Genomic DNA, 12,382 nt, shown 5'->3' on the forward strand with positions numbered 1-12,382 from the left:
TTATGTAAACTAATCCGCGGTAATCAAAAGGCTATAACTTTTTTTTTACTGTATATTAAGAGAGGTGAAGCCAAAGTAAGTCAAGTAAGCCGAACGTAACAAGAATGGTTAACGGATGCTCTGTATGCGTATAGGCTAACGACGTTTCAGCGTTGGTCCCTTTAATAACATGAAATGAAAGTTGAGGCATGATTATAAAAAGTAAAATTTTTGTTTCGGCACATTTTAACAGTTATGCTGATACTTGCGCACCTTGAAGAATAAGTAATCGGCTTGAATTCAAATCGATTTTTGGTTTAGACAATATGCATAGACTGACGTATTTTTGTTTACTGATATTAAAATATATTATCACCCATGAGTGAATCAGATAGAATAAAAGAAGAGGTGTGAATGCAAAGACTTTATTTGTTCAACCCTCATGCTTATAGTTAGTTGTCTGTATTAATACCCTCTGATGCCTTTTACTTTTTGTCGTTAAGTTTAATACTGCTGTCACCTTGATCTATACTATAGGTCAACAGCCATTCTATATAGAGTTTACCTTTAAAAATATATATGCAAAAGATAGATTGTAATAATATAGTTTTGACCTTAGTGGTAAAGATGAATTATTTTGTGTTAAATATTTGCAAGGGTCTTGCAAAAATGACCCATGTGTATGCACTTTACTTGGTCATGCATGCAACCAAACCACTGATGATAAACTGTAAAAGCCCGTTACCTTGTTTATTAGGACATAATAATAACAGGAATTCGACCTAAATGTATGTCACGCATTATCAATTAAATCCCGAAACAATAAAGACCTTTGATCATTCTTTTTCTAGTGAAATCAGTATAATGAAAAGTTCGCTAATTTTTTCCAAACTTTTATCATGTTCAAGGAATTGTACCAGGCTGAATTGTACAGAAGAGTATATTCAAATGACAATTTCATACAGTGAATTATTATTCACTCTGCCTTATAATCAGGTATTGCAGCTATGACAGTACATTTTTGCGTTGCAATGTTTATACATTTTGACCTTGCAAAGTTTTTACATTTGGACGTTGCTATATCTATACATTTTGACGTTGTGCAATGATTATACATTTTGACGTTGCAATGTTTATAAATTGTGACGTTGCAAAGTTTTTATATTTTGACGTTGTGCAATGATTATACATTTTGACGTTGCAATGTTTATACATTTTGACGTTGCAATGATTATACATTTTGACGTTGCGATGTTTTTACATTTTCACGTTGCAATATTATAGATTTTGACGTTGCATGACATGACAATACGTAATATCTCTAAGTTGTTTTTTTGCAATATTTGGTTACTTGTCAGTTAAACTTTGCAATAAGGTTATCTCGTAGTTCGATTGTGTACTATTAAATAATAAATGACATCATGATGGAGTTTAGTGAAAATATATACAACAAACAAGCACTGGTTTCTGGGACATTTTCCCATAGGACCAACAAAATGATGGATAGAAACAAAACACATAAATATTGCAAGATATCATTAACACTAATGTCTCTGGGTCAGATTAATATCACTCTAAGGAAACTCATAACCTAGTTGGTATAAGTTTAAAACGTCCATATGGTTTTTCCTGTGCTAATTGCATTATCCGTGTTATATCAGACATCTCTGCAAAAAAAAAAAGGAAAGTTATATTTCACCTTCAAGCGATATCAAGCGAATATTGTGTAATCATTTTAGAGAAATTGACATTCCTGTGATATATTTTTTGATTGACAGTAAACGTAAAGCAAATTATATTTTAATGATTCCCACATCTTGAAAGTTGTATTTGATTTTTTCCAACTTTCTTTCAAAATGAGTAGTTTTCATTTCTACCTCATTATGCAGAAGCGCTGTCAAAGTTTTTATACTGTTTGACATGTCGTTAGAGATCATCCTTTACAACCCTTATCATCAATCAGTATATAATTTGTAACTACTTCAGGATTCACATTTAAACTTGCCATAATGTAATAGAATCGTTTTCATAATAGTGTGAACGAGACCATTTCTTGGCGCGCTCAGTTTACCAATTGATTTGGTAGGTCAGATTAAGTGAACGTTCATCTGTAATGTTGAATTATTACATAGCACTTGTGATAGACATTCAAACTGTTGAATGCTTAAACATTTTTTTTCGTCTCATGCACATGCATGAACTTTACTTTTTTTTATTTTATTTAAATCCCCTCCGCAGGCCTCGGACAGACTGAGTGAAAGTTAAATTATTATTATCGAAGGCTGATGACAAGCAAGTTAAAGTTTAATGACTCAGTATCATTATCAACGTATTAAGTATTGTGGTTGTCCACACTGTTACAGAAGTACCTCTGTCAGTAAGTGTTTTCACTTTGATGAAGAAATAAGTATACATGTACACGAAACTCGAGGGATTGTTGATGATTTTCATACGTTGGAGATACAATCTTTCGCTCAGCTTAATTGAGGTTTGGAGCTTGCATGTCATTAACTACTTTTTTTGATAATTTGTTTCAAAATCATATTCATTTTGCTAAGTTTCATCTGTTGCACATTCTCATCAATTTAGACTTCTTTAAACTGAGTTTCTAAATTGGCTAGTATACGGGGAGGGTTGATATCTCACAAAATATGTTTCACCCCACTTCATTATGGCGCCTTTTTCAAGTCAACAGCCTCTGGCCATTGTTAATTCTTGTGTGTATATTTGATTTTGGTTCAATTATATGTTTTAGAGTTTAATGTGACGTCTATTTTTGCTGAACTTATATACTTTATTGTTTAGGCGCCAGTAAACTGCTAAGTTACAAAAAAAATATTTCACTATATAAAAAAGACGTTGTTGTATGATTGCCAATGAGATAACTATCCACAAAAGACTGAAATGACACAAACATTAACAATTATAGGTCACCATACGGCCTTCAACAATGAGCTACTAGTCGAGAACAACCAAGATGACTAAGAGCAACAATCATTAAAGAAGAATGGTGTTGATTGTCACGTGATTGCTGTTTTTAAAATATCTAAACATGATTAAACTTTTTTCTATGTTGTGATGTTATGCTATTGTTTCAGAAAAAGGGAGAAGGTTTGGATCCATTAAAACGTTTAATCCCGCTGCAAATGTTTGCACCTGTCCTAAGTTAGGAATCTGATGTACAGTAGTTGTCGTTTGTTTATGTAATATATGCGTGTTTCTCGTCTCTCGTTTTGTTTATATAGATTAGACCGTTGGTTTTCCCGTTTGAATGGTTTTACACTAGTAATTTTGGGGCCCTTTATAGCTTGTTGTTCGGTGTGAGCCAAGGCTCCGTGTTGAAGGCCGTACTTTAATCTATAATGGTTTACTTTTTAAATTGTTATTTGGATGGAGAGTTGTCTCATTGGCACTCACACCACATCTTCCTATATCTATGATTAAACTTTAGCAACATTATGTTAAATTCTTTGTGTCGTTGCGAAGTTTCAGATGTTCTAAATAACGATATGTTTCAACTATTATAGTTGTTCTATTTCATCGAGAACACAATAATGAATCTCCATTTCATTTAGTACAGATGTACCTTGTGTCGTAGTGTTCAGATTATGACTCATATAACAAGCTCTTTTGTTAGATATACGATCGTTTTAGTGTCATGTACATGTTCACAAATAAAACTTAATCTATCAACAACAAAAATAGAACAATGGACAATTTCTGGATTCGGAAGAACAGCTAACATGTATACAACCAACACATGTTGATTAAGTAACTCTTCCTACCTGCTTCCAGGTGTGTTGTTTTTCTAACACCTTTAATTAACTGTTTCAGCTGCTATCGTATTAGCATCGCAGCAGATCATACGTATAATTATCACCAACACCGATAAGAATTATTGGTTTAATGATTTTCATTCCCAATTAAACAACGAATGATCTGTATACTTTCCGGTGATCTTGGTCAGTCTCTTTAACTTAAGATTATTAATTACATGTAAGTGTATCACATGGTTTTAATAAAAATAAATATACTTTACTCTTATTTCATGAAACAGGGTCGGATTATGTTAACCGTTAACAATCCTGTTGCTGTAAAAATTCATAAAACGTAAAAATTCATAAAAATGACCGAGTTTTTAATACATGTACATGTACAATGTACAGTGGAGATCACTTCTAACCTCTCATTAAATCTGTCAGAATCTGTCAGGAGAACTGTTCTAGGACAGTACGTAGAACTGTCAGCCTGACACCTTTTAGTCAGTTCTAGGTTAGAACTGTTCTAGCTAGAACTGATTTGGTCAGTTCTACCTAGAACTGATTTGGACAGTTCTACCTAGAACTGATCCTGACAGTTCTACCCTAGAACTGATTTGGACAGTTCTACCTAGAACTGATCCTGACAGTTCTACTCTAGAACAGTTTTAGTCAGTTCTACTTCTAGAACAGTTCTGATTACAAATTCTACGGCTAGAATAGATTTATAAATTCTACGGCTAGAATTGATTTATAAATTCTACGGCTAGAATTGATTTATAAATTCTACGGCTAGAATTGATTTGTAAATTCTACGGCTAGAATTGATTTTTAAATCCGACGGCTAAAATTGATTTATAAATTCTACGTCTAGAATTGATTTATAAGTTTGAAGAACTCTTTGTCTAAATATAAAGGCTTCGGCAAAATAGCGATTAATATTATAAAGAGTTTTGCTATTTTGCCGGTTTTATTTCAAATTTTTCGTCGACAAGAGAACATGTTGAACCCCGTCATATTCTGCATGTATATGTGGCTGTTCCAAGTCTGGAGCCTGTTATTCAGTGATTTTCTTTTGTTGATGTGTTACATAAATTATTTGTTTTTCTTTCATTTTTGAACATAGATTAAGCCGTTAATATTGGGAAAAAGGGGGTGGGGCATTTTTATTTCAATTGTATTACATTTGTCATTTGGGAAGTCAGGATGGCTCATTTTACATAAAAAAATTATCTGACCTTAATCTTTGTGTAATATGTTATTCTGGCCCAAACCACCAGGGACGGATCCAGCAGTTTTAAAGGGGGGGTCCCGAACTAAATGGCCTCATTCAAATGCATTGATCGTAAAAAAAGGGGGTCCCCCACCGCTCTGGATCTGCCATTGAGCCACTATTAACTTAAACTGATCATATTTGATTTCATCATATAAATCTAAATACATTTAGCTGCAAACTGCAGGAATCCAGTTTATCTTTAGGCAAGGATACCATTAATGATTTCAAAATTTTATTTGCACTCAATTTATAGTACCTAAGCATGTCCTCTTTTTATTTAAAATATTGAATTGTAAACAAATGTGATATCTTATTACAAGTAGTTTTCATACCTCCGACAGACCTGTTATACAAAAATCTTTTGACCGCATCAATCTAAACTGACCTTATTTGCTCTTTCTTCCTGCAAATCTATATAGCTGCACAGTAATTCAGTTATAAATTTAGGTCAAGAGGGACTGTAATATACAAGTTACAGCAATATTGGAAAACAATGACCTCAAAATTTTGTTCACATGAATTTAAAGTGCTAGCATGACCTCTTTTTATTCAAAGTATTGAATCGTAAACAAATATCAGTAGTTTTCATACTTCAGACTGAGTCGTGTAATAACATGAATAAAAAATATTTTGACCGCACCAATCTAAACTGACCTTATTTGCTCTTTCTTTCTACAAATCTGCTTAGTATATAGCTGCACAGTAATTCAGTTATAATTTTAGGTCAAGAGGGACTATAATATACAAGTTACAGCAATATTGGAAAACAATGACTTCAAAATTTTGTTTGCATGAATTTATAGTGCCAGCATATCCTCTTTTTATTCAAAGTATTGAATCGTAAACAAATATCAGTAGTTTTCATACTTCAGACTGAGTTGTGTAATAAATTCGTTTGACCGCATCAACCAAAAATGACCATATTTTCTTTTTGTTTATGCAAGTCTATATAGTTGGACAGTACATCAGTTAGAATTTTAGGTCAAGAGGGACTGTAGTTCATAAATAACTGCAATATTGGAAATCAACAACCACAAAAAAACTTTCGCATTGATTGAGAGTGCCATCATTTCCTACTTTTATTCAAAATATCGCATCAGAAACAAACATCAGCTAGTTTTCATACCTCAGACTGACTCATGGAACAAAAATATGTGTCTGGGCAACAACAACCCAACCATAGAGCAGACAACAACCGATCACGATGGATTGTATAATTCAAATGACAGCGTGTCCTCTTTTTATTCAAAATATTGAATTGTTAACAAATTTCAGAAGTTTCGATATATCAGACTGAGTCGTTTTAATAACAAAATTATTTAACCGCATCAACCAAAACTGAACATATGGGACCTTTTATAGCTTGTTGTTCGGTGTGAGTCAAGGCTCAGTGTTGAAGGGCGTACATTGACCTATAATGGTTTACTTATTTTTAAATTGTTATTTGGATGGAGAGTTGTCTCATTGGCACTCACCACATCTTCATGATCTTCCTATATCTATATATTCTTTATCATGTAAATATATATGGCTTCATTGTAAACCAATAATATTTCTAAGTCAGGACAGATATTGTATGATAAAGAGGACACCAAATTTTATCCACATCAGAGCGCCATTATTTCCTCTCTGTATCGATAATATTACTATTTAAGGAATGACTGTAATATTTTTTCTGTCTATGAAGAAAAAACATAAAAAATTTGGTGCACACTGATAAATGCGTGTAGAGGGTTTTTTAACAGTGTGCACCACATTTTTTATGTTATATATATACATGTATAATATAATAGACAGAAAAAATATTACAGTCATTTCTTATACATGTTATAATTTAATTCTAAATTTCATTTTAACAAAATGTTTAAACCTTGGCAAAACATAAAAAAACGTTGATGATGTTACGTTCACATGACTAACTTATGTCTATGGGTGTTGATAACAAAATAATGTCAGAAGACCCGTTACATCCAAACTTAAATTATTAAATATTGAACCGTCACAAAAGTGACTTTTAAGTCAGTAGTTCATGATGTTTTTTTTAAACAAAACTATTTAACGGCGTAATCCAACACTCACATGACTGATTCATATACTTTATTTTAAAATGAAAAGTACATGTATGAGAAGTTCTCTTCTTAGACTTGGAATAGTATACTGACTATACTGGTCATGTATACTGTTAATATATAATTTGAAGAAGGACAAATGATTGGTTTTGTTTGTAGCCTAACGTCCAGTGGCAAATATTTCATTTATGTTCAATCGAGTATATTTTTCAGACTTTCAGGACTCCCAGATATTATTCATAATCGTTATGGATAAGTTTGGCAACGAGCTAATGCAAATGTACATAGTTTTTTTTACGTTTAACAACACTGATTTCATTAATCCCATAATCCATCCACTGTACAATTTTCGTTTGAACATTTGTCAAAACAGAATCCTAAGTCATGAATGTAAATCCAAGGCAAACAAGGTAAATTAAGATTAAATTTCCATGAATTAAATGCAGAGTTATATTTATGAAGAGACTGTTAAACACGGGGAACGAAGAAACGTAAACAATGATGTTTCATTTGCAATCTTATAAAAATATTTCTCCGATGAGTTGGATAACCTCCTATCCACTTCGATATTTGTACATGTAAATTTTGATCAGTAAAAATATAGAAAAATCCGCTATTATATATAGTAAAGTAATTGGAACTGATTTTTTCTAAATTCTAAAGTGCCCTTTCTGCAGTGACGTCATTTAGAACTGTTCTTCAGTCCTGACTGATTTGGTCAGTTCTGCTGACAGTTCTACAGTTAGAACTGATTTGGTCAGTTCTACCTAGAACAGTTTTAGACAGTTCTATCCTAGAACTGATCCTGACAGTTCTACCTAGAACTGATTTAGTCAGTTCTACCTAGAACTGATCCTGACAGTTCTACCTAGAACAGTTCTAGGGTAGAACTGTTCTAGCTAGAACTGTTCTAGGACAGGTTAGAACAGTTCTATGACAGATTATTCTGACAGTTCTAATGAGAGGTTAGAACTGATCTCCACTGTATATGTGTTGTTTGGTCTCTGTTGGAGAGTTGTCACATTGGCAATCATACCACATCTTATTACTTTTATATCAAATTTCAATCAATCTCTGTAAACTAAATTAGATACAAAAAGTCAGAGTGATACCCAAAAAGTCTTAAGTTATGTTTCATAAGTCCAAATATAAGATAACAGATATTATAATACGAGTGTACATAAACATTGTTTAAAAATGTGGCCACCTTTGTTTGGGTGAATTTGATTCTATAGATTTTGCATATATGCTATTCGTTCCTTTATGAGGTTTGAAAAATCAAGAATAATTTAAATGTTGGCGAAAGATGAAAGCCACTCATTTCACATCCTGCTAAACCCAATAGTTTGTCATGCTATTTTTAGTTACGAGAATCGTTCTGATTGTTGGTGATTATTGCTTTTTATTAACATATTTTTATTGAATTTGAGTTGAGACCAATGAAACAAATGGTAATTACGTGTAAATAAGATATTTTATTGTTAAATAATTGTCATGTTGTTCTATTTCAGGATTTGTTGATATCCATGGTAATGGCTTCTATGATAGGCAACTAATCTTTGGATATTATTTGTAACAAGATGTCCTCTCCGCCAATCATATAGCAGACATATATTCAATCCGCCAGGAATTTCGACGACTAAATCCAAACAGCTAATTACTAAATTAATTTAAGGGAGCACCGAGTCGAGACGTTTTCTAAACTTAGTCAGTCCGGTCATGTTTCAGGGATTACTTACCATAATATTAGATCTTCGTCTTCTGGGAGTTTGGAATAAAAACGTTGTCATTTACGTTCTTTGTGTAGGTATAGCTATTTTACGGAGTGTCACTTCAGATCTCATACAAAACGCAAAACCAACAAAGGTTGTCAAACTATACTTTTTCATCAAATAAGGCTGTTCCGAGATGTAACAGAATCGCTATTGATACAGTATAATTGTGTTAACATTAGGAGCACATTTTTATTACACGATCTAATTACGAAATATCAGAGTATGATACATTTGTTAGAAAGGCTATGGATTGAGTATGATTTAATTAACACATTTTACACTTCAAACATACCGTCTTGGTTCTTTGAATAAAATAGAGAAGGAACGTATAACTGAATGACCGATCAATGATGACTTAAAACTAACACTTCACAATTAAATTACATCTTTGAAAGTAGAAAATATTGACCGATCTAAGTATTTCAACAGTTGTGTCATGTGTGTCTGCAAGACAATCAGTACATCTTTTAACAAGAAATATCGAAATCATTCTGTGTTATAATAGTACGGAACATATACGCCTTTAGAGTTATTGGGATGTTTTATAATTGGTTATGTATAATTAATCCATAATGCGATGCAAGTTCTAACCATAGGGAAATCAGATCTTCGTAATTAACGATCACTCTTTTAACAGGTAAGCATGTTTTGATTTTCTCAATAATTTAAATGTTTGTTTTTTCAAGATTACAGTTTTTTAAAGTGCACATTTTACCAATTGATTTGCAGATGACGTTGCAAGTTTTCAGACGGATTGCATACGAATATTATAATTGTTTAATTACAGAGAAATTCTCTAGAGTTCTGTCACATTTATATTTGTATCCTACTATATTTTTTGTCCACTATACTTTGTTTTTAAATGTGAAAACATTTAATAGTTATTTTTAAATGACGGAAGAACGCATGCAACACATTTACATTCCAAGAAACTTCAATTTAATTACTTATTTTTTTTAATTTTGAAATTTTGAAAGAGATGACCAACATTTTATTTAAGCAATGTTTTGAGCCAGCGGTACCGTTTCGTCTATGATATTTAAACTATTCATAAATATAGTATTATATGTCCGATGAAAATAAAGAAATTATTAGTAATTATCAAAAACCTTATTATGGGCTTTTAAATACAGTATACTAACAAATTCATTAACGACATCTTGTGCTATGTTTTAACATCTTGTCAGTGTTATATCTTTAAAGACAATTTTTCTAATATTTCGAATTCATACTCATTTACAACAACGGGGTGGAAATTTTAAAATGAACTTAATGTTGCATGTACAAAGACTAAATTGTTCCCAATTTTTTAAATGGTTTTGAATTGCTAAAAATAAGTGGCGTGTATTAAGTTCTTTGTGCAATTTAGTAGTCATTTCATTGAATAGAACTATCCAATGTGTCCTGCACCGGTAAATCAAATAAACTAGGTTTTATCACAAAAGTGTCCATAAACGTCCAAGGTTAGGGGAGCGCCAATAAACATGTGCTATCCCGCAACATTCTGGAATTTCACGGAGTTATGTAAATATATCTTTGGAATTCTTAAAAGAACTTTTAAACAATATCCGAATCGCAAATGGTTTCATAAATTTAAGAAAGGATTTTCTCTAGCAAGTAATACATAGGATAGAGCTGTGTATTATTATCAAAATGTCTTCTTTGGTTGATTAGACAACATATCAGATATCATATAATAGCATACATGTTTAAGTGTAGGTACGGCTGTTGTATATGAGTCAAGGGCTGATCGTTTATGTTTGTTTAGTCGGTCTTTTTAATAGTTTTTGGATTCCTATTGTTCTGAAATGTATAATCCTGTAATCATTCAATTATTCAATTATTCAATTATCTTATTTATAATATGTAACAAGATTCAACCATTTTTTTATATTTGTCTTCATTGATATTTTATACTAGATCGTTTCATTCTATTTTATGAGGCTGCTGTACAAAATTTTCTCCGAAGTAAAGTCACCGATATACAAAGTGAAGCATTGTATGATTCCATAGTTGTCACTCACGCTCTCACTTATGTGTTACATACATTGTACATGCAGTGCTTCCTGTATGTAAATATAACAAGTCTGTATATGATTCAAAATTGAAAGAAAGTTTAAAAAACATATTATCTGATTAACAATTTCAAGAATATTTCGTCACGTTTTTTTTACATAGATATAGGAAGATGTGGTGTGAGTGCCAATTAGACAACTCTCCATCCAACTAACAATTTAAAAAGTAAACCATTATAGGTTAAAGTACGGCCTTCAACACGGAGCCTTGGCTCACACCGGACAAAAAGCTATAAAGGGCCCCAAAATTACTAGTGTAAAACCATTCAAACGGGAAAACCAACGGTCTAATCTATATAAACAGAACGTAAGTTTTTTTTTCAAATTATTCGTATCAAATGTTCATAAGAGAAGCAGGTCCGTTTTAATAGCCGAATGTTTCTCGTCCATGTTTATCATAATACGTAGTTTTGTTTTAATCTTTTATTCATTATGACAATTAACCATAAATATAATTGAGAATGGAAATGAAAAATGTGCCAAAGAGACACAGCTCGACTGAAAAGTAAACAACAGTCCAAGGGCACCAATGGGTCTTCAACACAGCTAGAAAATCAAGCATCCAGAGCAGGGCTTTGACTGCCCCTGAAGAAAAATGTTTATCAGTTTAGTGAATATAGACGTCACACCAAACTTCGAAACATATAATAGAACTTAAATTAAAATAAACATACAAGACAAACAAAGGCAAGCGAGTCCTTACTTGGGACAGGCGCTCAAATACGACAGGGTTAAAATGTTTTCGGAGATCTCAACCCTCTTCCATACCTCCAGCCAATCTAGAATAAACAAAGACCCAGTAATACGCACAGTAAAACGCAGTTTAAAGGAAAATTACAATGATATATCATGAATTAGCAAAGGAGTTCTAGCAGCTACGGACATGCCAGCTCCAGACCTCACATACGTTGTCTGAAAGATTATGTTTTGATCAAATGAAATTCAAGCGCAATCCCTCTCGTTAGGGATACTACATAATATTATCATACAAATTGAATCATAAAATGTATAAGAAGAACATAACCCGTATCATGCCAACTACTGGTTTTAGAACAAATGTGTTGTTTGTAAATGTAAAGACCCTATGAGTGAATCAATATCTATACCAAAATATGCCATCTTTAATGACTTGCCAACATTATCTGAACCATATCCTTTCCGAATAATACTGGTGCTTTGATAGAATAATATCATTAAAGATTAAATGAGAAATATCTGAAGGTATAACACGTCTTCATGTTTATTTATCTTTACGAAAGATGTCCTTGTATCGATGATAAAATTTAGTAAATGTTTTGACTAGTTTGTGATATCGAAAAACCCTTGTGTAATATTTTTTTAGTAATACAGAGATTTATTTCGTTAAAATTAAATACATTGTAACATACACGAGCGATTCAAACAATTGAAACGAATGAACACCATAAAATGGTGACAAGCGCAGTTCACC

The 12,382-nt window shown here is 32.2% G+C and overlaps 1 protein-coding gene across 2 annotated transcripts in view; it reads left to right on the top strand.

The window, feature by feature from the left end:
* LOC134720994 (D(2) dopamine receptor-like) overlaps positions 1-12,382 on the top strand; it is a 168,448-nt gene that overhangs the window by 122,945 nt on the left and 33,121 nt on the right. For both annotated transcript variants that reach the window (XM_063583630.1, XM_063583631.1), the window contains one exon: positions 8,594-9,494. The gene's annotated coding sequence lies outside the window, so the exon portion shown is untranslated. The remainder of the gene's footprint in view (positions 1-8,593; positions 9,495-12,382) is intronic.

Source organism: Mytilus trossulus, chromosome 6 (assembly GCF_036588685.1).
Source record: "Mytilus trossulus isolate FHL-02 chromosome 6, PNRI_Mtr1.1.1.hap1, whole genome shotgun sequence".
NCBI classification, from domain to species: Eukaryota; Metazoa; Mollusca; class Bivalvia; order Mytilida; family Mytilidae; genus Mytilus; species Mytilus trossulus.